Below are 24,572 nucleotides of genomic sequence, written 5' to 3'. Positions count from 1 at the left end.
AAAACGCAAAGTACAAAATATAAAATTGTACGCAAGGACGTTCGAAAATCCGGAACCGGGACTAGAGTCAACTCTCAACGCTCGACGCAACGGACTAAAAATTACAAGTTAACTATGTATATAAATATAATATAATATATAATTAATTATATTAATTATATATATATTATATTAATAAATAAAAACCGTCGGCAGAGAAAGACTCCAAAGTTGTGAGCTGGAATTTCAAACTCCGCGACTCGCGGAGTTTGAAGAGGATTTCACCGCGAGTCGCGGAGCCCCAAAATGAAAAACTCCCTATAAAGCAAACCGAATTCTGATCATTTTCATCATCTTTTTTCTCCTCATTCATACGATATATATATATATATATATATATATATATATATATATATATATATATATATATATATATATATATATATATATATATATATATATATATATATATATATATAATTTATATTTTAATTTTAATTTTAATTATAATTCTAATAATAAGGGTATGTTAGCGAATATTGTAAGGGTGTAAGTCGAAATTCTGTCCGTGTAACGCTACGCTATTTTTAATCATTGTAAGTTATGTTCAACCTTTTTACATTAATGTCTCGTAGCTAAGTTATTATTATGCTTATTTAAAACGAAGTAATCATGATGTTGGGCTAATTACTAAAATTGGGTAATTGGGCTTTGTACCATAATTGGGGTTTGGACAAAAGAACGACACTTGTGGAAATTAGACTATGGGCTATTAATAGGCTTTATATTTGTTTAACTAAATGATAGTTTGTTAATGTTAATATAAAGATTTACAATTGGGCGTCCCTATAAATTACCATATAGACTCGATCGGACACGATGGGCGGGGTATTTATATGTACGAATAATCGTTCATTTAACCGGAAACGGGAATGGATTAATAGCCACTAGAATAATTAAAACAAGGGTGAAATTACATTCAAGGGTAATTGGTGTAATTGCTAACAAAGTAGTAAAACCTTGGTTTACACGCAGTTGATAACCTGGTGTATTCATTAAACAAAGTATTAAAACCTTGTTACAATTCGAATCCCCAATTAGTTGGAATATTTAACTTCGGGTATAAGAATAATTTGACGAGGGCACTCGCACTTTATATTTATGACTGATGGACTGTTATGGACAAAAACCAGACGGACATATTAAATAATCCAGGACAAAGGACAATTAACCCATAGGGCATAAAACAAAAATCAACACGTCAAACATCATGATTACGGAAGTTTAAATAAGCATAATTCTTTTATTTCATATTTAATTTCCTTTATTTTATATTTAATTGCACTTCTAATTATCGCATTTTTATTGTTATTGTATTTAATTGCACTTTTAATTATCGTCCTTTTTAATTATCGCAAGTTTATTTTATCGCACTTTTATTATTCGCAATTTCATTATCGTTATTTACTTTACGCTTTAATTTAAGTCTTGTATTTATTTTATATTTTACATTAGGTTTTAACTGCGACTAAAGTCTTAAAATCGACAAACCGGTCATTAAACGGTAAAAACCCCCCTTTATAATAATAATATTACTTATATATATGTTTGTATTTTTATAAAAGTAAATTAATATAGCGTTGAGCTTTGTTTAAAAAAAGATTCCCTGTGAAACGAACCGGACTTACTAAAAACTACACTACTGTACGATTAGGTACACTGCCTATAAGTGTTGTAGTAAGGTTTAAGTATATCCATTCTATAAATAAATAAATATCTTGTGTAAAATTTTATCGTATTTAATAGTTTTTCCTAGTAAAATATAAACTATTTCGTATCCCTTAGCTTTGACATCAACGATACTGAATAATGCAGGGTTGGCCTTGGATTCAAGAACCTATATCATTTGTATATATATCAAAACATATAATTGTAATCGAATGAATATATATATATATATATATATATATATATATATATATATATATATATATATATATATATATATATATATATATATAATTTATTAGTTACACCATTTTTATATTATTAACATATATATATTTTTTAATTTGTATATACATTCAAAATGATTAATATATATATATATATATATATATATATATATCTGTTTAGTATTATATTAAAAATACCTAAATTGTTATATATGAATATTTCTAAAAAAATTGTTAATATAGTTAATATATACTTATAATCTTAATAATAATATTTTTTAAACTTTTATTTTCATATTCATAATACTTTTAATAATAATGATATTGATATTACTAGTAATCATAATACTTTTAGTTTTAATGATAACTTTAATAAAATTGTTAGTAATGATAATAAGTTTTAATAATAATAGCACTGATAATGATAATCTTAATGATAATAATAATGATAATATTAAGATAATACTTATAATGATAATAATGATATTACAAATTTTAAATATGTTAATAATACTAATAGAAATGATACTAATACTAATATTAATGAAAAATACTACTAAATTTTATTATTTTCATAATAATACTTGTAAGTAACTAGAGGGGGAGGGGGGATGAATAGTTACTTAATACGTTTTTAACATTTTTTCGATTGATCATCAAATTCGATTTTACTTTGATCAACTAACTCAACTCAAACTTGATGTGTGTAGTGTATATGTTCAAAATGATAAATGAAGTAATGTAAAGAACATAGACACAAGGATTTATAGTGGTTCGGGTGGATGTTAACTAATCCACCTTAATCCACTCCCCGATTACACTAATCGAGATTTGTTGCTTTACTAAGCACTTTTCTCCAAACCCGGTGGAGATCCGATTTACAAGTCTTCAATCTTCTTTAGTAGACAACAAACCTAATCTTTCTATCCCTTTGAAAGATCAACTCTAACCTAGATCAACTTGTCTTCACCTTGGACAAGTACTAATCTCCAAATGAGATTAATCAACTTCCTAAGTCCCTTTAAGGAAGTAGATCACTAAGCTATCCTATGCTTCCACTAATTGAAGTTACAAGACTCATACACTCTGTAATGATGACCCTAACACAATACTAGGACATACATTACATTAAGTAAACTCACAAGATAAATTATTTTAATTAGTAAGTTTACAACAACCCAATTCTATATATATAAGATCATAGAATCTTCTCATGCTTGATCACATTTGAGTAGTAATTGATGCACTTGTGATCACTGGGGATAAGCCTTTTAAATGTGCAAGAGGGTCTACTTCAAATGCTCTTAAATGTTTGCCTTTTATAGTGGAATTCAAAAAATAGCCGTTGACACACGGTTGCCTGCACGATCGACCGTGGTGCGACAGTGCGTGCTCCAGTCCAAAATTGGTATCCGTTGTATAGCCGTTTGACTCAGATTTGAACACCACATTTTGGCACCTTTACTCCTTCTAGCACCTGCAAAAGAAACCAAACATCCTATACAAGTACTATATGAATTAAGTGTGTGAGATTTGGTCTTATTGCTTGAAAGTGACTAATCAATCCAAAAGTGACAAACCCAATATTCTAAGAGAAGTGTCTTGATTGATATTTAGGGAAATTTCAGATTGGTCAAGACTTAGTTAGTCACTTTAATACTCTTGGTTCAATTCTAAAGGCTAGTCACTATATCATTAACTTCCTAGTTCCAATTAATCACAAGTCATGTTTCATTTGAGTTTAGTTGGGGATTAATTGAATAATGTCTCTATAAGATAATCATGAAGTATGTAGAGACATTAAGGTTAAGTTATTCTTGATCAAGCTATCACACTTAGTTACTTAGACTAGACCAAATAGACAATTGATTATAGTTTCATTGTGAACTATTTTACACTTAATCTATTAGAGTAGGTTAGTTACTTGAATCCTAACTAATGAGCACATGGCAAAAATATTAATTAAGTTGACAAGTTTATGAGTATTAAGCATATTAGCAAGTAGCAAGTAATACTCACATAGCAAGAGATAGTTATTCTAAGATCAATCATATAGATACTTGTACAACTTATAATTCAAGCACTTAACAAGTATAGTGTGCAATATAGCACATTACATGATTCACACATTAATATTCAACACATGCACAAGGGAAGAGCAATCTCTAGTTGGGACTTGGTGACCATCCTAAATGTATCTAAGTGTATTTTAGGATTACAAGTCATTACTAGTTAACCTTGAGAGCATTGTTCCTCATTTAGCCTTAATTAATCACTAAGTCATTTCTAATAGCAATCATTGTTCTAGTGACATTGGCTTAAGTGTGTTGGTACTTGATGATCATACTAAGAATATCTAGATAAGAATTAAGATCACAAGTTGTTGATTAACACTTATGTGTTATGCCTAATCTTGGTTAATTTGTCATTAAGATGTCATTAGGCGTAGTTAATCACAATTAGTGTTTTATGACCAAAACTCAATTGAGTATGGAGAGGGCATCTATTCTAAGCATGTTTAGAAAGGTTTCATGAATTATAGATGTCGGGAACTGGTCAAACTTTATTTGGTCAAAATCGGAGACAGAAGAAACTGCGGTCACACTGCGGTTGACCGTGGTGGCGACCGTACAACTTGTTTTCAGAAAACTACGTTGCAATTCAGTTTGGGGTTTTGTAACGACCCTACTTTTTCTGTTATCTTTTGCCGTTAATTATTTAACGACCGTTAAATGTTATTCGTGCCACGTCATTTCTATGACCTATATTATTATTTTTGTAATAATATATTAATTATTATGTGTTATATGAATATTTGTATTCATATCTTAAATTGTACGTTTCTACTTGTCGCGGATTTCTATCCGGCGAATCTTTTCGGTTTTCAAACCAACGGTCGAGCTTTCGGAATTTTTAAGTCCTAAATATCTTAAATATGATATTTTTATGTCATATGAATATATATAGTATTTATATATTTTATTTGTCGCGTATATGTTATCTCTCCAAATATTTAATCGCGTAGCGGTATTATCGCGTTTCGGGCTTCGTTCGGGCATTCGGGCCACAAGTAAATACTCTTAGCATCAAGTTGGCCCACAATTGGGGCCTACCCTTCATATTTCAGCCGAAATCATCAAGGGGAAGGGGGTATTGTGACAATTTTTGAAAGATTAGATTATATGATCAAAATTGGCTCATTTCTTTCATTTAACCTAATCATTTTTTTTTCTCTCTTCTCCTTCCCCCTCTCCTCATGTTGCCGTCACCACCACCATATACCATCATCATCATCTTCATTTTACAAGCTTAAAGAATTAGGGCTTTTATCATTTTCGGATTCTACTCTTCGTTCTCTACGCGACTACATCCTTTAATCTTCGATTGGGGTATATTCATGAACCCTAATTTTTCAATTTTTATTCATTCCTACTGATTATATATGTATTTTGATGTTATTATGATAGTATAGCACTTGTGTATTGTTGTATTGATGATTGTATGCATAGAATCACTCGTTATTACATATTTTCGGTATGATTGATTGTGAACAGCAGACTATTCGACCATTTCAGTAAACTTAACTGTTATAAAAGTGAAATTAAGGTGTCTAGATGAGTTCCTCTCATCAAGACATTAATTTTAGACTCCGGATTCATGTCGTTTCGATTCCCGGAGCCCTAGATATGATCAAAGTGGTATTTTGTTAAGATTGAAATGTGATATTGGTATGAACCAGGTTTGGTCCGACTTTGTGACCATATTTGGTGACTTTAGGGCGTGTTAGTGTGCTAGGATCAGTGATGGGACGAACTTTCATGTTCGGGTCATCTAAATCCGAGCCACGAATCACCCGTTGCGTCTAAAACACGATTTTGATTGAATTAAAGTTTCAAGTGATGTATTGGCTGATCACCATGACTTGTGGGCTGTTCTTGGTGTGTTCTTGAGTGTACCGAAGTTTCGGGTGGTTTGATTAGGCGGAGATTTATGTAAGGCTCGCCGAAAACCGACACACGGGGCTCAAGATACGACCCGATGAACTTTTGATTTAAAACTTGTGATTAATTATTAAACTTATGATATAAATAATGAATTTCATTATCATTTAATTACTTATGATATAAAAAGTAATTATTATAATGATATATATTTATTATATCAATTAATTATTACTTATGATTTAATTATCATTTTAATTAAACTTATGATTAATAATACTTTTATTATTAATGGAAAATACTTATGATAAGTATTAAACTTATATTATAAGATTATTATTATAAGACTTATAATAAAGATTAATTAATTATTTAATTATTATAAGGCTTAGTTATTATTTAATTATAATTTAATTATTAAATACTTATGATTTAATAATTATAATTAGAAACTTATGATATGCTTAATAATTCATTATTAATTAATAATACTTATGATATGATTTAAAATTATTATTAATTAATAATACTTATATTATGACTAATATTTAATTAATTAATTAAATACTTATGTTATATTAATTATATCATTTAAACTTATATTAACTTTAATAATTCATTTTAATTTAATTAAACTTATGTTATGACATAATTAGACATATTTAACTTTAATAAACATTATAACTTACATTATTACTACAACTTACACTTTTAAAATTAATGTTGACTATGTTTGACCAAGGTTGACTTTTGAGTTGACTTTCGGTTGACTTTGACTTTCAGTTAACTTTTGTTGACTTTCTAAATAAGGAAACTTTCCTAACTTAAAACTTTCTAAAAATAGAAACTTTCTAAATTTGGAAACTTTCCAAAAATAGAAACTTTCCTAAAATAGAAACTTTCCAAAAATAAAAACTTTCCTAAAATAGAAACTTTCCTAAAATAGAAACTTTCCAAAAATAGAAACTTTCCAAAAATAGAAACTTTCCAAAAATGGAAACCTGCTAAAAATAGAAACTTTCTAAAAATAGAAAGTGTGTGTCCGTACGCTGTTTCGATCAAACCGATGCATGTTGAGTATTGTTCTATGACTACTTGCAATATGTACAATAGCTATCATACGAAGACTTGACCTAAGTTAGTTATTTATATCGACCTTCTTTATTTATAGGTCGGCGTTGTGATCATTCCTGATCACTTTACTTCATTTGTTGTTCGCATATTTGTGTGGTTACTTCGTTTGCTATTAAGGTGAGTTATAGTTCCATTTTTCTATTTAAATCTTTTGGGATGAGAATACATGCAATTTATTTTGTATTTTTGGACACATGTGGAAGTTGGTTTAAATTATTCATTGTGAGTTGAATAAAAATATTTCCTAGTCTGGTAACTGTAATCACTGGTTTCTACTGGTGAACGCGAATCCTATGGATAGATCTATCGGGTTTTACAACCCCATTTCGAGCTAGTCGCGCTATCAATTTATAATCGGAATGTTTAGTACTTCGTATTTTATTGTAGATACACTTGTTCGGTGTATATTTTTTATTGTGTTTGGCAAGGGTAAATAAATGGTTAAGTGGTTACCAGGTGGCTCACGGTAATGGAATAATGTTTTTATATGTTTTCTAGCATATAATTTTGTGGTCCAAAAAGGAGTTTTTATGTTTTCAAACATAAATTTTTATGGTTTAAATTAAATATTGTTTGCAATATTAAACCTATAATTCACTCAACATTTTTGTTGACAGTTACTCGCATGTTTTATTCTCAGGTTCATGATTAATTGCTTCCGCTGTGCTTAGAGAGTTTGCATATTTATGATGGCAGCTTTTGTTAAACATTAACTTGCATTCTATTTTGATACATTTAATAGTGGATGTTGTTGACTTTGTTTAGGTCAACTTTTGGTTAAGTAATAATGTATGGTTTTTCTAAACTTACATATTTTGGTAGGTTTCCTTTATAGGAAATCATTTTTAAATAAAGAATGCAAGGTTATTTATCAAATTCATATAGAGTTATGATCAAGCTGTGGGACCAAGTGACGGAGCCGTTAAGTGTTTTGACAGGGACATCACAGTTGGTATCAGAGCTCTGGTTGTAGGGAATTAGGCTGCATTGATGTCGTTACCCGAGTCAATAGGGTGCATTAGTGAGTCTAATCTACAGCCCGACCTATTATATATTATTATATGTGATTATTTGTATCGTATTGGTATGTATATTGTTATCATACATACATCTCTGTTATGTTCTGAATCCGGGAGGAACTCCCATTCCTATTTAAAAGTATTCTCCGACTCATGCGAGTTTATCTTTATAAGAACACCTCGGTTGGTGAAACCGAGGGATGTCATTTTTGACTTCTAAATGCTCGGCATTTCAATGTCAGCTATTATGTTTAGGTATATAACATTCTTGTTATATTACGTGCCTTTGTGCCTTTGTGCCTATGTGCTTTGGTTTTTGAACCGGAAAACGTCATTCTTGACTTTTAGAGATTCTTGGTACTTCGAAGACATTTTTATATCATCGTTACTCCTATTCATTACTTTTGATGTTTATGTCTCTTGTGCTATTCTTAGCACATTGTTTAAGAAATCATTTTAGGGAAATTGTGTGGAAATCCGAGGTTGATCGCGTGTCCTGACCTCATGTAGTGCTATTGGAATGGAACTATGAATTAGTGAAATATAATAGCGTCAGGCCAACGTGATTATATTACGTTAATTCATAAAGAAGTCCCAATATTGTGATATGAGGAATAGAAAGCGAGTCAAAGAAAATTTTTATACTACCCATTCAGAAATTCCGATGTATTACATGGATAGGGAAAATATTCATTATCTTATTTGTTGATATACGAGAAGCTCGTTTTAACCAGATTATGTATCTCACGCTCTATCCTTCATAACTCGCTTGTTAGCAACAGCTTCGCTCAGGAACAGTTTTGGCCCAAGGACTTATGTCCTGATAATAGTTAAAACAACATTTAACTCATTGGTTTTCATGACCTCGTAACATTTGTAAGTCAAATGTCGTACGACGATTCAAGTCCTTTACTCGATCTTCCACGATCTTACTTCAACTTGTAACCTATGAAATATAGACACTCTGTTTATCATCGGGAATTTTACACATTTGTTTAATTGAGCGGTTCTCACGAGATTTATGGGCGAATAGAAGTAATGAAATATTTTGTCATGTATACAAGTTATAAAATCATATATGTACGTATGGATTCAAATGAATAAATTTACCCTTACCTATTTTGGCTAGTATATACTAAATCATACCTTCAAAAATTATTTTAAACCACTCATTTATTGAGCTGTTTGATTAAGTCAAATTGTTTTATATAAAATGGTACACATTGTACATACTTCTAAATTACTAAGAACTTCGCTCCATTTATGATGTCGCATCAAATGTTTAAAGCTTTTTCAAAACCCCTTTTGATTGATCTTATCAAATTTTCGCATTACTCTACAGAGTGTTTGGATCACGGTTCTTCTTATTCTACGTTTAAGGATGAAACTTACCATTAAGTTCATTGATAGAAACTCTTACACCACTTTGAATGCCAGTTTTATAAAATTTATTGGAAAGTCTTTGCGCACGTAAAAATTTACCCTCTTATGGTTGGACATGGCCGAAACGCGAACCGATAAATCAATTTTCTGGGATACACTCGATGGCCACCCTATTGTAGAAAAGGCACTAGGTGGGTTTCTACCCCAACTGTTGTTAAAGTAGGTATCATGGATGTATATTACACTAGATCGTTTGAGGAGTTTCTTCTCTCGATATTCACAGCTAATCGCAACACCCTCGTAAACATCAACCCTATGATTCAATACCTTGAGTTACACGAAATTATTTTTGAAGATTCATCTCATCTGGAGTCGACCATTCTTTATAACCCATGATTCGCGTTCTTTTCATCCGCTCATAAATTGAAGAATAAGGATGAATCCTAGATTTCCTCGCTCCTTGTGCTAGGAAGTTCACCCTCGTTTAAAGATCACACCTTCCGTACGTCTTCCTTTCGGAAATGTAATGAAAATTTACTTTGAAGTTCATGATCCTCGTTATCTCCTTGAAAGAATTGTCTTAAACATCTATACCACTGAGGTAGCTACTCTATATAATGTTTTCTTTGTTGGTTGCAACTATATTTCATTCGTTCCAGTTCGTCCCCTTGGGGAGCTCCTGTTTTATTTGTTAAGAAGAAAGATGGTTCGTTCCGATTATGTATTGATTATCGCGAGTTAAACAAGCTTACAGTTAAAAATCGTTACCCTCTTCCGAGAATTTATGATCTGTTCAATCAGCTTCAAGGTTCGTCCATTTATTCTAAGATTGATCTTCGTTATGGTTATCACCAATTGCGTGTTAAAGAAACTGATATTCCGAAAACCGCTTTTTGTACCCGTTATGGTCACTGCGAATTTTTTTTTTGTTATGACGTCCGGAGTGACTAACGCACCTGCTGTGTTCATGGATGTAGTGACCCGAAATTTTCCATGTTTATATATATATATATATTAAATGAAATTGTTATTTACATGATTAAGTGTTTCCAACATGTTAAGCAATCAAACTTGTTAAGACTTGATTAATTGAAATAGGTTTCATATAGACAATTGACCACCCAAGTTGACCGGTGATTCACGAACGTTAAAACTTGTAAAAACTATACGATGACATATATATGGTTATATATATAGTTAACATGATTTTATTATAAGTATGTATCTCATTAGGTATTTTAACAATGAGTTATATACATAAAAATGAGACTATTAATTTAAGAAACTCGAAAACGATATATATAACGATTATCGTTATAACAACGTCTTACTAGGTACATATGAATCATATTAAGATATTGATACACTTGGTTAATTATGTTAAATTATAAGTAAATATATTATTAAGTGTATTAACAATGAAATACATATGTAAAAATAAGACTACTAACTTAATGATTTCGAAACGAGACATATATGTAACGATTATCGTTGTAACGACATTTAACTGTATATACATCATACTAAGATATATTATATATCATAATATCATGATAATATAACAATTTAACATCTCATTTGTTATAATAAACAATGGGTTAACAACATTCAACAAGATCGTTAACCTAAAGGTTTCAAAACAATCATTTACATGTAACGACTAACGATGACTTAACGACTCAGTTAAAATGTATATACATGTAGTGTTTTAATATGTATTCATACACTTTTGAAAGACTTCAAGACACTTATCAAAATACTTCTACTTAAAAAAAATGCTTACAATTACATCCTCGTTCAGTTTCATCAACAATTCTACTCGTATGCACCCGTATTCGTACTCGTACAATACACAGCTTTTAGATGTATGTACTATTGGTATATACACTCCAATGATCAGCTCTTAGCAGCCCATGTGAGTCACCTAATACATGTGGGAACCATCATTTAGCAACTAGCATGAAATATCTCATAAAATTACAAAAATATGAGTAATCATTCATGACTTATTTACATGAAAACAAAATTACATATCCTTTATATCTAATCCATACACCAACGACCAAAAAAACCTACAAACACTTTCATTCTTCAATTTTCTTCATCTAATTGATCTCTCTTAAGTTCTATCTTCAAGTTCTAAGTGTTCTTCATAAATTCCAAAAGTTCTAGTTTCATAAAATCAAGAATACTTCCAAGATTGCAAGTTTACTTCCAAGTTTTCTAAATCCATTCCAAGTAATCATCCAAGATCAAGAAACCTTTGTTACTTACAGTCGGTTATCTTTATAATACAAGGTAATAATCATATTCAAACTTTAATTCAATTTCTATAACTATAACAATCTTATTTCGAGTGGAAATCTTACTTGAAATTGTTTTCGTGTCATGATTCTGCTTCAAGAACTTTCAAGCCATCCAAGGATCCTTTGAAGCTAGATCTATTTTTCTCATTTCCAGTAGGTTTATCCAAGGAACTTGAGGTAGTAATGATGTTCATAACATCATTCGATTCATACATATAAAGCTATCTTATTCGAAGGTTTAAACTTGTAATCACTAGAACATAGTTTAGTTAATTCTAAACTTGTTCGCAAATAAAAGTTAATCCTTCTAACTTGACTTTTAAAATCAACTAAACACATGTTCTATATCTATATGATATGCTAACGTAATGATTTAAAACTTGGAAACACGAAAAACACCGTAAAATCGAATTTACGCCGTCGTAGTAACACCGCGGGCTGTTTTGGATTAGTTAATTAAAAACTATGATAAACTTTGATTTAAAAGTTTTTATTCTGAGAAAATGATTTTTATTATGAACATGAAACTATATCCAAAAATTATGGTTAAACTCAAAGTGGAAGTTTGTTTTCTAAAATGGTCATCTAGACGTCGTTCTTTCGACTGAAATGACTACCTTTAAAAAAACGACATGTAACTTATTTTTCTGACTATAAACCTATACTTTTTCTGTTTAGATTCATAAAATAGAGTTCAATATAAAACCATAGCAATTTGATTCACTCAAAACGGATTTAAAATGAAGAAGTTATGGGTAAAACAAGATTGGATAATTTTTCTCATTTTAGCTACGTGAAAATTGGTAACAAATCTATTCCAACCATAACTTAATCAACTTGTATTGTATATTATGTAATCTTGAGATACCATAAACACGTATTCAATGTTTCGACCTATCATGTCGACACATTTATATATATTTCGGAACAACCATAGACACTCTATATGTGAATGTTGGAGTTAGCTATACAGGGTTGAGGTTGATTCCAAAATATATATAGTTTGAGTTGTGATCAATACTGAGATACGTATACACTGGGTCGTGGATTGATTCAAGATAATATTTATCGATTTATTTCTGTACATCTAACTGTGGACAACTAGTTGTAGGCTACTAACGAGGACAGCTGACTTAATAAACTTAAAACATCAAAATATATTAAAAGTGTTGTAAATATATTTTGAACATACTTTGATATATATGTATATATTGTTATAGGTTCGTGAATCAACCAGTGGCCAAGTCTTACTTCCCGACGAAGTAAAAATCTGTAAAAGTGAGTTATAGTCCCACTTTTAAAATCTAATATTTTTGGGATGAGAATACATGCAGGTTTTATAAATGATTTACAAAATAGACACAAGTACGTGAAACTACATTCTATGGTTGAATTATCGAAATCGAATATGCCCCTTTTTATTAAGTCTGGTAATCTAAGAATTAGGGAACATACACCCTAATTGACACGAATCCTAAAGATAGATCTATTTGGCCTAACAAACCCCATCCAAAGTACCGGATGCTTTAGTACTTCGAAATTTATATCATATCCGAAGGGTGTCCCGGAATGATGGGGGTATTCTTATATATGCATCTTGTTAATGTCGGTTACCAGGTGTTCACCATATGAATGATTTTTATCTCTATGTATGAGATGTATATTGAAATATGAAATCTTGTGGTCTATTGTTACGATTTGATATATATAGGTTAAACCTATAACTCACCAACATTTTTGTTGACGTTTTAAGCATGTTTATTCTCAGGTAATTATTAAGAGCTTCCGCTGTCGTATACTTAAATAAGGACAAGATTTGGAGTACATGCTTGTATGATATTGTGTAAAAACTGCATTCAAGAAACTTATTTCGTTGTAACATATTTGTATTTTAAACCATTATGTAATAGTCGTGTGTAAACAAGATGTTTTAGATTATCATTATTTGATAATCTACGTAAAGCTTTTTAAACCTTTATTGATGAAATAAAGGTTATGGTTTATTTTAAAATGAATGCAGTCTTTGAAAAACGTCTCATATAGAGGTCAAAACCTCGTAACGAAATCAATTAATTTGGAAAGTTTTTAATCAATAAGAACGGGACATTTCAGTTGGTATCCGAGCGTTGGTCTTAGAGAACCAGAAAATTTGCATTAGTGTGTCTTATCGAGTTTGTTAGGATGCATTAGTGAGTCTGGACTTCGACCGTGTTTTCTTTAAAAATGATTGCTTAACATTTTTGTTGGAAACTATATATTATTAACATGTATATATTATGTGATATATTAATCTCTTAACATGTTTGATATTGTGTGATAGATGTCTACCTCTAGCACAAATCCCATTGACTCACCTAATAATAACGAAGAGTCGAATATATATTGGACTGATTCACAAGTTCCCGAAGAAGAACCGGAAGAAGAATCAGAACCGGAAGAAGAATCAGAACAGGAAGAGGAGGAACCGGAGGAGGAAATAGAACCGGTGGGGGAAATAATGAAACAGTTAAGTAAAAGAAAATCCTCAACCAACCGACCAAGGTTAATTATGGTCAATGGTGTTTCCGCCAAGGAAGCAAAATATTGAGAGGATTACCAATTCTCCGATGAATCGGATTCCGACGAGAATTCCGATGATATTATAGAAATTACCCCAACTGAATTTAAAAAGGCAAAAGAAAATAATAAGGGAAAGGGCATAAAAATAGAGAAATCTAATTCCAACCCCGATGAACTTTATATGTATCGTCAACCCCCGAAGCCCTTAAGTTGTAACAATGACCCGGGAACCTCTAAACCAGCAGGTTTTTCTAAACCATTGTGGAAAACGACAGCTAGTATTAGGGGAACATCATATATCCCTAGAAACTTGGCAAAACGAACCAAAACCGAAGAGGAAGAAACGAGCGAGTCGGAATAAGATAGTTGTATTCGTGTGGTGTAATATATGTAATATAGTGTGCTTATGCTTTATGATATATGTAAAAATTGTTTGTATTAATAAGTATTTTTTTATGAATCTAACTCTTGTCTATTTTACAGTTTAAAAACACAAAATGGATAGACAACCCAATATTTTAAGAGACCTACCCGGAGACATAATTGATGAAATCTTGTCTAGAGTCGGTCAGAATTCCTCGGCACAACTATTTAAGGCGAGATCAGTTTGTAAGACATTCAAAGAACGTTCCAAGAATGTCTTGGTTTATAAGAGACTTTCGTTTGAAAGATGGGGGATATCACATTGGGACACCCATAAGTTACGATGTGTTTACTTTGACGCATATATTGCGGGGAACCCAAATGCTATTTTACGCAACGGGTTAAGAAATTATTTTGACTCAATGTATCTGAATATAGGACTTCATGATATAGAAAAAGTGGCTAACATGCAACATAAAGAAGCATGCTATACTTACGGGTTAGTAATGTTCGCTTCTCACCAAAGTGAGAAAAAGAATATCGGGCTACAGCTATTAAACAAAACGTTCCCACAAGTGACGGAGTCGGTAATTGGGGTAAGAAATGAGGTTTTTAGGTTATTACGAGACTGTTGGTCATTACGTAACCCTCGTCCCTTTGACGACGTTACAACACGCTGTCTTATCAACGGCCATAATGGTTATGTTCCACAAGACCAAGGATGGGAAGTAGTCCTAGTAAAACCAGAATGCATGAATTGTTTCTGGACGTATGAATTACGTGTCTTTATTGCCTTTGCTGAACGACTTGTGTACTAGCTAGAATTATCTTCACAACTATCTTGTATCAAAGTTATTGTGTGCTATATTTCATGCTTTATGTAAAATAAGCGGTATTGTAAGTTTGTAAAATATTGTATAAAAGTTTGAACGCGAAATATTATTATAATCAGTTTTTTCATATAGAATTGTAGTAGTTGAATTGTATATTAGCTACTAAATATGAACTTAACGGGTAGGTACTACCCGAATTTAAACTTATAAAAAGCTAATATGAAGAAAAAGCTTTTATAAATGAGTTCATATTATGCTACGAAATACTATTAACTACTCTTAATATTCTGTATGATTAACTTGTTCCATTTGACTATTTTGAAGGAAATGGCACCGACTACTCTACACACCATGAATATGAATGAAGAGGAATTCCGTACTTTTCTAGCTTCAAACATAGCCGCAGTACAGGCTGCGCTACATACCAACAATAACCTTGGATCTAGCAGTACAGGAAATCGTGTAGGATGCACCTACAAAGAATTTACTGCCTGCAAACCTTTGGAATTTGATGGAACCGAAGGACCAATCGGATTGAAACGGTGGACCGAGAAGGTCGAATCGGTGTTTGCCATAAGTAAGTGTACTAAAGAGGACAAAGTGAAGTACGCTACGCATACCTTCACAGGTTCTGCGTTAACATGGTGGAATACCTATCTAGAGCAAGTGGGACAAGATGATGCTTACGCACTACCGTGGTCAGCATTCAAGCACTTGATGAACGAGAAGTATCGTCCCAGAACCGAGGTCAATAAGCTCAAGACAGAACTTAGAGGGTTACGAACCCAAGGATTTGATATTACCACGTATGAAAGACGATTCACAGAATTATGCCTATTGTGTCTGGGAGCGTTCGAAGATGAGGAAGAGAAGATCGACGCGTTTGTGAAAGGATTACCGGAAAGAATCCAAGAAGATATAAGTTCACACGAGCTCACCTCCATACAACAGGCATGTAGAATGGCTCACAAACTAGTAAACCAGATTGAGGAAAGAATTAAAGAACAGACGGCTGAAGAGGCCAATGTGAAGCAAGTCAAAAGAAAGTGGGAGGAAAACGGTGATAAGAATCACCAATACAACAACAACAGCAATTACAATAATAATCGCAACAATTATCCCAACAATCGCAACATCAATCGCAACTACAACAAACGGCTCAACAACAACAACAATAGCAATAGCAACAACAACAACAACAACAACAACAATAACAACAACAACAACAACAACAACAACAACAACAACAACAACAACAACAACAACAACAACAACAACAACAACAACAGCAACTACAACAATCGTCCCAACAACAATAACAATCGCAACAACAACAACAACAATCAGAAGCAGCTATGCCAAAGGTGTGAAAAGTATCACTCGGGGTTCTGCACCAAATTTTGCAACAAGTGTAAAAGAAATGGTCATAGCGCGGCGAAGTGTGAGGTCTACGGACCAGGGGTTAACAGAACGAAAGGAACAAATGGTGTCGGAACGAGTAATGGCGGAGCAAGTAGTATCGGAGCAAGTTATGCCAATGTAGTTTGTTATAAATGTGGAAAACCAGGCCACATTATTAGAAATTGCCCGAACCAGGAGAACACGAATGGATAAGGCCGCGGAAGAGTTTTCAATATTAATGCGGCAGAGGCACAGGAAGACCTGGAGCTTGTTACGGGTACGTTTCTTATTGACAATAAATCTGCTTACATTTTATTTGATTCGGGTGCGGATAGAAGCTATATGAGTAGAGATTTTTGTGCTAAATTAAGTTGTCCATTAACGCCGTTGGATAGTAAATTTTTACTCGAATTAGCAAATGGTAAATTAATTTCAGCAGATAATATATGTCAGAATCGAGAAATTAAACTGGTTAGCGAAACATTTAAGATTGACTTGATACCATTAGAGTTAGGGAGTTTTGATGTGATAATCGGTATGGACTGGTTGAAAGAAGTGAAAGCAGAGATCGTTTGTTACAAAAATGCAATTCGCATTATACGAGAAAAAGGAAAGCCCTTAATGGTGTACGGAGAAAAGGGCAACACGAAGCTACATCTTATTAGTAATTTGAAGGCACAAAAACTAATAAGAAAAGGTTGCTATGCTGTTCTAGCACACGTCGAGAAAGTACAAACTGAAGAAAAGAGCATCAATGATGTTCCCGTCGCAAAAGAATTTCCCGATGTATTTCCGAAAGAATTACCGGGATTACCCCCACATCGATCCGTTGAATTTCAAATAGATCTTGTACCAGGAGCTGCACCAATAGCTCGTGCTCCTTACAGACTCGCACCCAGCGAGATGAAAGAACTGCAAAGCCAATTACAAGAACTTTTAGAGCGTGGTTTCATTCGACCAAGCACATCACCGTGGAGAGCTCCTGTTTTGTTTGTCAAGAAGAAAGATGGTACATTCAGGTTGTGTATCGACTACCGAGAGTTGAACAAACTTACCATCAAGAACCGCTACCCACTACCGAAAATCGACGACTTATTTGATCAACTACAAGGCTCATCTGTTTATTCAAAGATTGACTTACGTTCCGGGTATCATCAAATGCGGGTGAAAGAAGATGATATTCCAAAGACTGCTTTCAGAACACGTTACGGTCATTACGAGTTTATGGTCATGCCGTTTGGTTTAACTAATGCACCAGCTGTGTTCATGGACCTTATGAACCGAGTGTGTGGACCATACCTTGACAAGTTTGTCATTGTTTTCATTGATGACATACTTATTTACTCAAAGAATGACCAAGAACACGGTGAATATTTGAGAAAGGTGTTAGAAGTATTGAGGAAGGAAGAATTGTACGCTAAATTTTCAAAGTGTGCATTTTGGTTGGAAGAAGTTCAATTCCTCGGTCACATAGTGAACAAAAAAGGTATTAAGGTGGATCCGGCAAAGATAGAAACTGTTGAAAAGTGGGAAACCCTGAAAACTCCGAAACACATACACCAGTTTTTAGGACTAGCTGGTTACTACAGAAGGTTCATCTAAGACTTTTCCAGAATAGCAAAACCCTTGACTGCATTAACGCATAAAGGGAAGAAATTTGAATGGAAGGATGAACAAGAGAAAGCATTTCAGTTATTGAAGAAAAAGCTAACTACGGCACCTATATTGTCATTGCCTGAAGGGAATGATGATTTTGTGATTTATTGTGTCGCATCAAAGCAAGGTCTCTGTTGTGTATTAATGCAACGAACAAAGGTGATTGCTTATGCGTCTAGACAATTGAAGATTCACGAGCAAAATTATACGACGCATGATTTGGAATTAGGCGCGGTTGTTTTTGCATTAAAGACTTGGAGGCACTACTTATATGGGGTCAAAAGTATTATATATACCGACCACAAAAGTCTTTGACACATATTTAATCAGAAACAACTGAATATGAGGCAGCGTAGGTGGATTAAATTGTTGAATGATTACGACTTTGAGATTCGTTACCACCCGGGGAAGGCAAATGTGGTAGCCGACGCCTTGAGCAGAAAGGACAGAGAACCCATTCGAGTAAAATCTATGAATATAATGATTCACACTAACCTTACTACTCAAATAAAGGAGGCGCAACAAGGAGTTTTAAAAGAGGGAAATTTAAAGGATGAAATACCCAAAGGATCGGAGAAGCATCTTAATATTCGGGAAGACGGAACCCGGTATAGGGCTGAAAGAATTTGGGTACCAAAATTTGGAGATATGAGAGAAATGGTACTTAGAGAAGCTCATAAAACCAGATACTTAATACATCCTGGAACGGGGAAGATGTACAAAGATCTTAAGAAACATTTTTGGTGGCCAGGTATGAAAGCCGATATTGGTAAATATGTAGGAGAATGTTTGACGTGTTCTAAGGTCAAAGCTGAACATCAGAAACCATCAGGTCTACTACAACAACCTGAAATCCCGGAATGGAAATGGGAAAACATTACCATGGATTTCATTACTAAATTTCCAAGGACTGCAAGTGGTTATGATACTATTTGGGTAATAGTTGATCGTCTCACCAAGTCAGCACACTTCCTGCCAATAAGAGAAGTCGACAAGATGGAGAAGTTAGCGTGACTGTATTTGAAGGAAGTCGTCTCCAGACATGGAATACCAATCTCTATTATCTCTGATAGGGATGGCAGATTTATTTCAAGATTCTGGCAGACATTACAGCAAGCATTGGGAACTCGTCTAGAGATGAGTACTGCCTATCATCCACAAACTGATGGGCAGAGCGAAAAGACGATACAAACGCTTGAAGACATGCTACGAGCTTGTGTTATTGATTTCGGAAACAGTTGGGATCGACATCTACCGTTAGCAGAATTTTCCTACAACAACAGCTACCATTCAAGCATTGAGATGGCGCCGTTTGAAGCACTTTATGGTAGAAAGTGCAGGTCTCCGATTTGTTGGAGTGAAGTGGGGGATAGACAGATTACGGGTCCGGAGATAATACAAGAAACTACCGAGAAGATCATCCAAATTCAACAACGGTTGAAAACCGCCCAAAGTTGACAAAAGAGCTACGCTGACATTAAAAGAAAAGATATAGAATTTGAAATTGGAGAGATGGTCATGCTTAAAGTTGCACCTTGGAAAGGCGTTGTTCGATTTGGTAAATGAGGGAAATTAAATCCAAGGTATATTGGACCATTCAAGATTATTGATCGTGTCGGACCAGTAGCTTACCGACTTGAGTTACCTCAACAACTCGCGGCTGTACATAACACTTTCCACGTCTCGAATTTGAAGAAATGTTTTGCTAAAGAAGATCTCACTATTCCGTTAGATGAAATCCAAATCAACGAAAAACTTCAATTTATCGAAGAACCCGTCGAAATAATGGATCGTGAGGTTAAAAGACTTAAGCAAAACAAGATACCAATTGTTAAGGTTCGATGGAATGCTCGTAGAGGACTCGAGTTCACCTGGGAATGAGAAGATCAGATGAAGACGAAATACCCGCATTTATTTCCAGAAGATACGTCAACACCTTCAACTGCTTAAAATTTCGGGACGAAATTTATTTAACGGGTAGGTACTGTATTGACCCGAACTTTTCCATATTTATATATATATTAAATGAAATTGTTATTTATATGATTAAGTGTTTCCAACATGTTAAGCAATCAAACTTGTTAAGACTTGATTAATTGAACTAGGTTTCATATAGACAATTGACCACCCAAGTTGACCGGTGATTCACGAACGTTAAAACTTGTAAAAACTATACGATGACATATATATGGTTATATATATAGTTAACATGATTTTATTATAAGTATGTATCTCATTAGGTATTTTAACAATGAGTTATATACATAAAAATGAGACTATTAATTTAAGAAACTCGAAAACGATATATATAACGATTATCGGTATAACAACATCTTACTAGGTACATATGAATCATATTAAGATATTGATACACTTGGTTAATTATGTTAAATGATAAGTAAATATATTATTAAGTGTATTAACAATGAAATACATATGTAAAAATAAGACTACTAACTTAATGATTTCGAAACGAGACATATATGTAACGATTATCGTTGTAACGACATTTAACTGTATATACATCATACTAAGATATATTATATATCATAATATCATGATAATATAACAATTTAACTTCTAATTTGTTATAATAAACAATGGGTTAACAACATTCAACAAGATCGTTAACCTAAAGGTTTCAAAACAACATTTACATGTAACGACTAACGATGACTTAACGACTCAGTTAAAATGTATATACATGTAGTGTTTTAATATGTATTCATACACTTTTGAAAGACTTCAAGACACTTATCAAAATAATTATACTTAATAAAAATGCTTACAATTACATCCTCGTTCAGTTTCATCAACAATTCTACTCGTATGCACCCGTATTCGTACTCGTACAATACACAGCTTTTAGATGTATGTACTATTGGTATATACACTCCAATGATCAGCTCTTAGCAGCCCATGTGAGTCACCTAACACATGTGGGAACCATCATTTGGCAACTAGCATGAAATATCTCATAAAATTACAAAAATATGAGTAATCATTCATGACTTATTTACATGAAAACAAAATTACATATCCTATATATCTAATCCATACATCAACGACCAAAAACACCTACAAACACTTTCATTCTTCAATTTTATTCATCTAATTGATCTCTCTCAAGTTCTAAGTGTTCTTCATAAATTCTAAAAGTTCTAGTTTCATAAAATCAAGAATACTTCCAAGATTGCAAGTTTACTTCCAAGTTTTCTAAATCCATTCCAAGTAATCATCCAAGATCAAGAAACCTTTATTACTTACAGTAGGTTATCTTTCTAATACAAGGTAATAATCATATTCAAACTTTAATTCAATTTCTATAACTATAACAATCTTATTTTGAGTGGAAATCTTACTTGAAATTGTTTTCGTGTCATGATTCTGCTTCAAGAACTTTCAAGCCATCCAAGGATCCTTTAAAGCTAGATCTATTTTTCTTATTTCCAGTAGGTTTATCCAAGGAACTTGAGTTAGTAATGATGTTCATAACATCATTCGATTCATACATATAAAGCTATCTTATTCGAAGGTTTAAACTTGTAATCACTAGAACATAGTTTAGTTAATTCTAAACTTGTTCGCAAATAAAAGTTAATCCTTCTAACCTGACTTTTAAAATAAACTAAACACATGTTCTATATCTATATGATATGCTAACTTAATGATTTAAAACCTGGAAACACGAAAAACACCGTAAAATCGAATTTACGCCGTCGTAGTAACACCGCGGGCTGTTTTGGATTAGTTAATTAAAAACTATGATAAACTTTGATTTAAAAGTTGTTATTCTGAGAAAATGATTTTTATTATGAACATGAAACTATATCCAAAAATTATGGTTAAAATCAAAGTGGAAGTATGTTTTCTAAAATGGTCATCTAGACGTCGTTCTTTCGACTGAAATGACTACCTTTACAAAAACAACTTGTAACTTATTTTTTTGACTATAAACCTATACTTTTTCTGTTTAGATTCATAAAATAGAGTTCAATATGAAACCATAGCAATTTGATTCACTCAAAACGGATTTAAAATGAAGAAGTTATGGGTAAAACAAGATTGGATAATTTTTCTCATTTTAGCTACGTGAAAATTGGTAACAAATCTATTCCAACCATAACTTAATCAACTTGTATTGTATATTATGTAATCTTGAGATACCATAGACACGTATACAATGTTTCGACCTATCATGTCGACACATCTATATATATTTCGGAACAACCATAGACACTCTATATGTGAATGTTGGAGTTAGCTATACAGGGTTGAGGTTGATTCCAAAATATATATAGTTTGAGTTGTGATCAATACTGAGATACGTATACACTGGGCCGTGGATTGATTCAAGATAATATTTATCGATTTATTTCTGTACATCTAACTGTGGACAACTAGTTGTAGGCTACTAACGAGGACAGCTGACTTAATAAACTTAAAACATCAAAATATATTAAAAGTGTTGTAAATATATTTTGAACATACTTTGATATATATGTATATATTGTTATAGGTTCGTGAATCAACCAGTGGCCAAGTCTTACTTCCCGACGAAGTAAAAACTTGTGAAAGTGAGTTATAGTCCCACTTTTAAAATCTAATATTTTTGGGATGAGAATACATGCAGGTTTTATAAATGATTTACAAAATAGACACAAGTACGTGAAACTACATTCTATGGTTGAATTATCGAAATCGAATATGCCCCTTTTTATTAAGTCTGGTAATCTAAGAATTAGGGAACAGACAGCCTAATTGACACGAATCCTAAAGATAGATCTATTGGGCCTAACAAACCCCATCCAAAGTACCGGATGCTTTAGTACTTCGAAATTTATATCATATCCGAAGGGTGTCCCGGAATGATGGGGGTATTCTTATATATGCATCTTGTTAATGTCGGTTACCAGGTGTTCACCATATGAATGATTTTTATCTCTATGTATGAGATGTATATTGAAATATGAAATCTTGTGGTCTATTGTTACGATTTGATATATATAGGTTAAACCTATAACTCACCAACATTTTTGTTGACGTTTTAAGCATGTTTATTCTCAGGTGATTATTAAGAGCTTCCGCTGTCGCATACTTAAATAAGGACAAGATTTGGAGTCCATGCTTGTATGATATTGTGTAAAAACTACATTCCAGAAACATATTTCGTTGTAACATATTTGTATTGTAAACCATTATGTAATAGTCGTGTGTAAACAGGGTGTTTTAGATTATCATTATTTGATAATCTACGTAAAGCTTTTTAAATCTTTATTGATGAAATAAAGGTTATGGTTTGTTTTAAAATGAATGCAATCTTTGAAAAACGTCTCATATAGAGGTCAAAACCTCGTAACGAAATCACTTAATTTGGAACGTTTTTAATCAATAAGAACGGGACATTTCAGTGGACCTCATGAACCGTGTGTAGCCCATATCTGGATAAATTCGGTAACGTTTTCATCGATGATATCCTTATTTATTCCAAGAGTGATGAAGAACACGAAGAACATTTGAAGTTGGTGCTTGATTTATTGAGGAAAGAAGAGTTGTACGCTAAGTTCTCTAAGTGTGCTTTCTGGTTAAGAGAAGTTCAATTCCTTGGACATGTTGTTAGTAAACAAGGAATACAAGTTGATCCTGCCAAGATTGAGGCAATTGAGAAGTGGAAAATTCCGAAGACTCCTACTTAGATTCGTCAGTTTCTAGGGTTGGCAGGTTACTATAGAAGATTCATTCAAAATTTCTCTCGTATAGCGACACCTCTGACTGCTTTAACGTACAAGGGGAAGAAGTACGAGTGGAAGGATGAACAAGAGATTGCTTTTCAAACTTTGAAGAAGAAGTCGACTACCGCTCCAATATTATCACTACCTGATGGTAATGATGATTTTGTTGTTTATTGTGATGCTTCGCGTCAAGGCTTTGGTTGTGTTTTGATGCAACGAAAGAAAGTTATTGTGTACGCGTCACGTCAGTTGAAGATTCACGAGCAGAATTACATAACCCATGATTTAGAGTTGGGAGCTATTGTGTTTGT

Source organism: Rutidosis leptorrhynchoides, chromosome 2, assembly GCF_046630445.1.
Source record: "Rutidosis leptorrhynchoides isolate AG116_Rl617_1_P2 chromosome 2, CSIRO_AGI_Rlap_v1, whole genome shotgun sequence".
Taxonomy (NCBI): domain Eukaryota; kingdom Viridiplantae; phylum Streptophyta; class Magnoliopsida; order Asterales; family Asteraceae; genus Rutidosis; species Rutidosis leptorrhynchoides.
The sequence above is the reverse complement of the archived record's forward strand: the minus strand, read 5'-3'. Positions refer to the sequence as shown.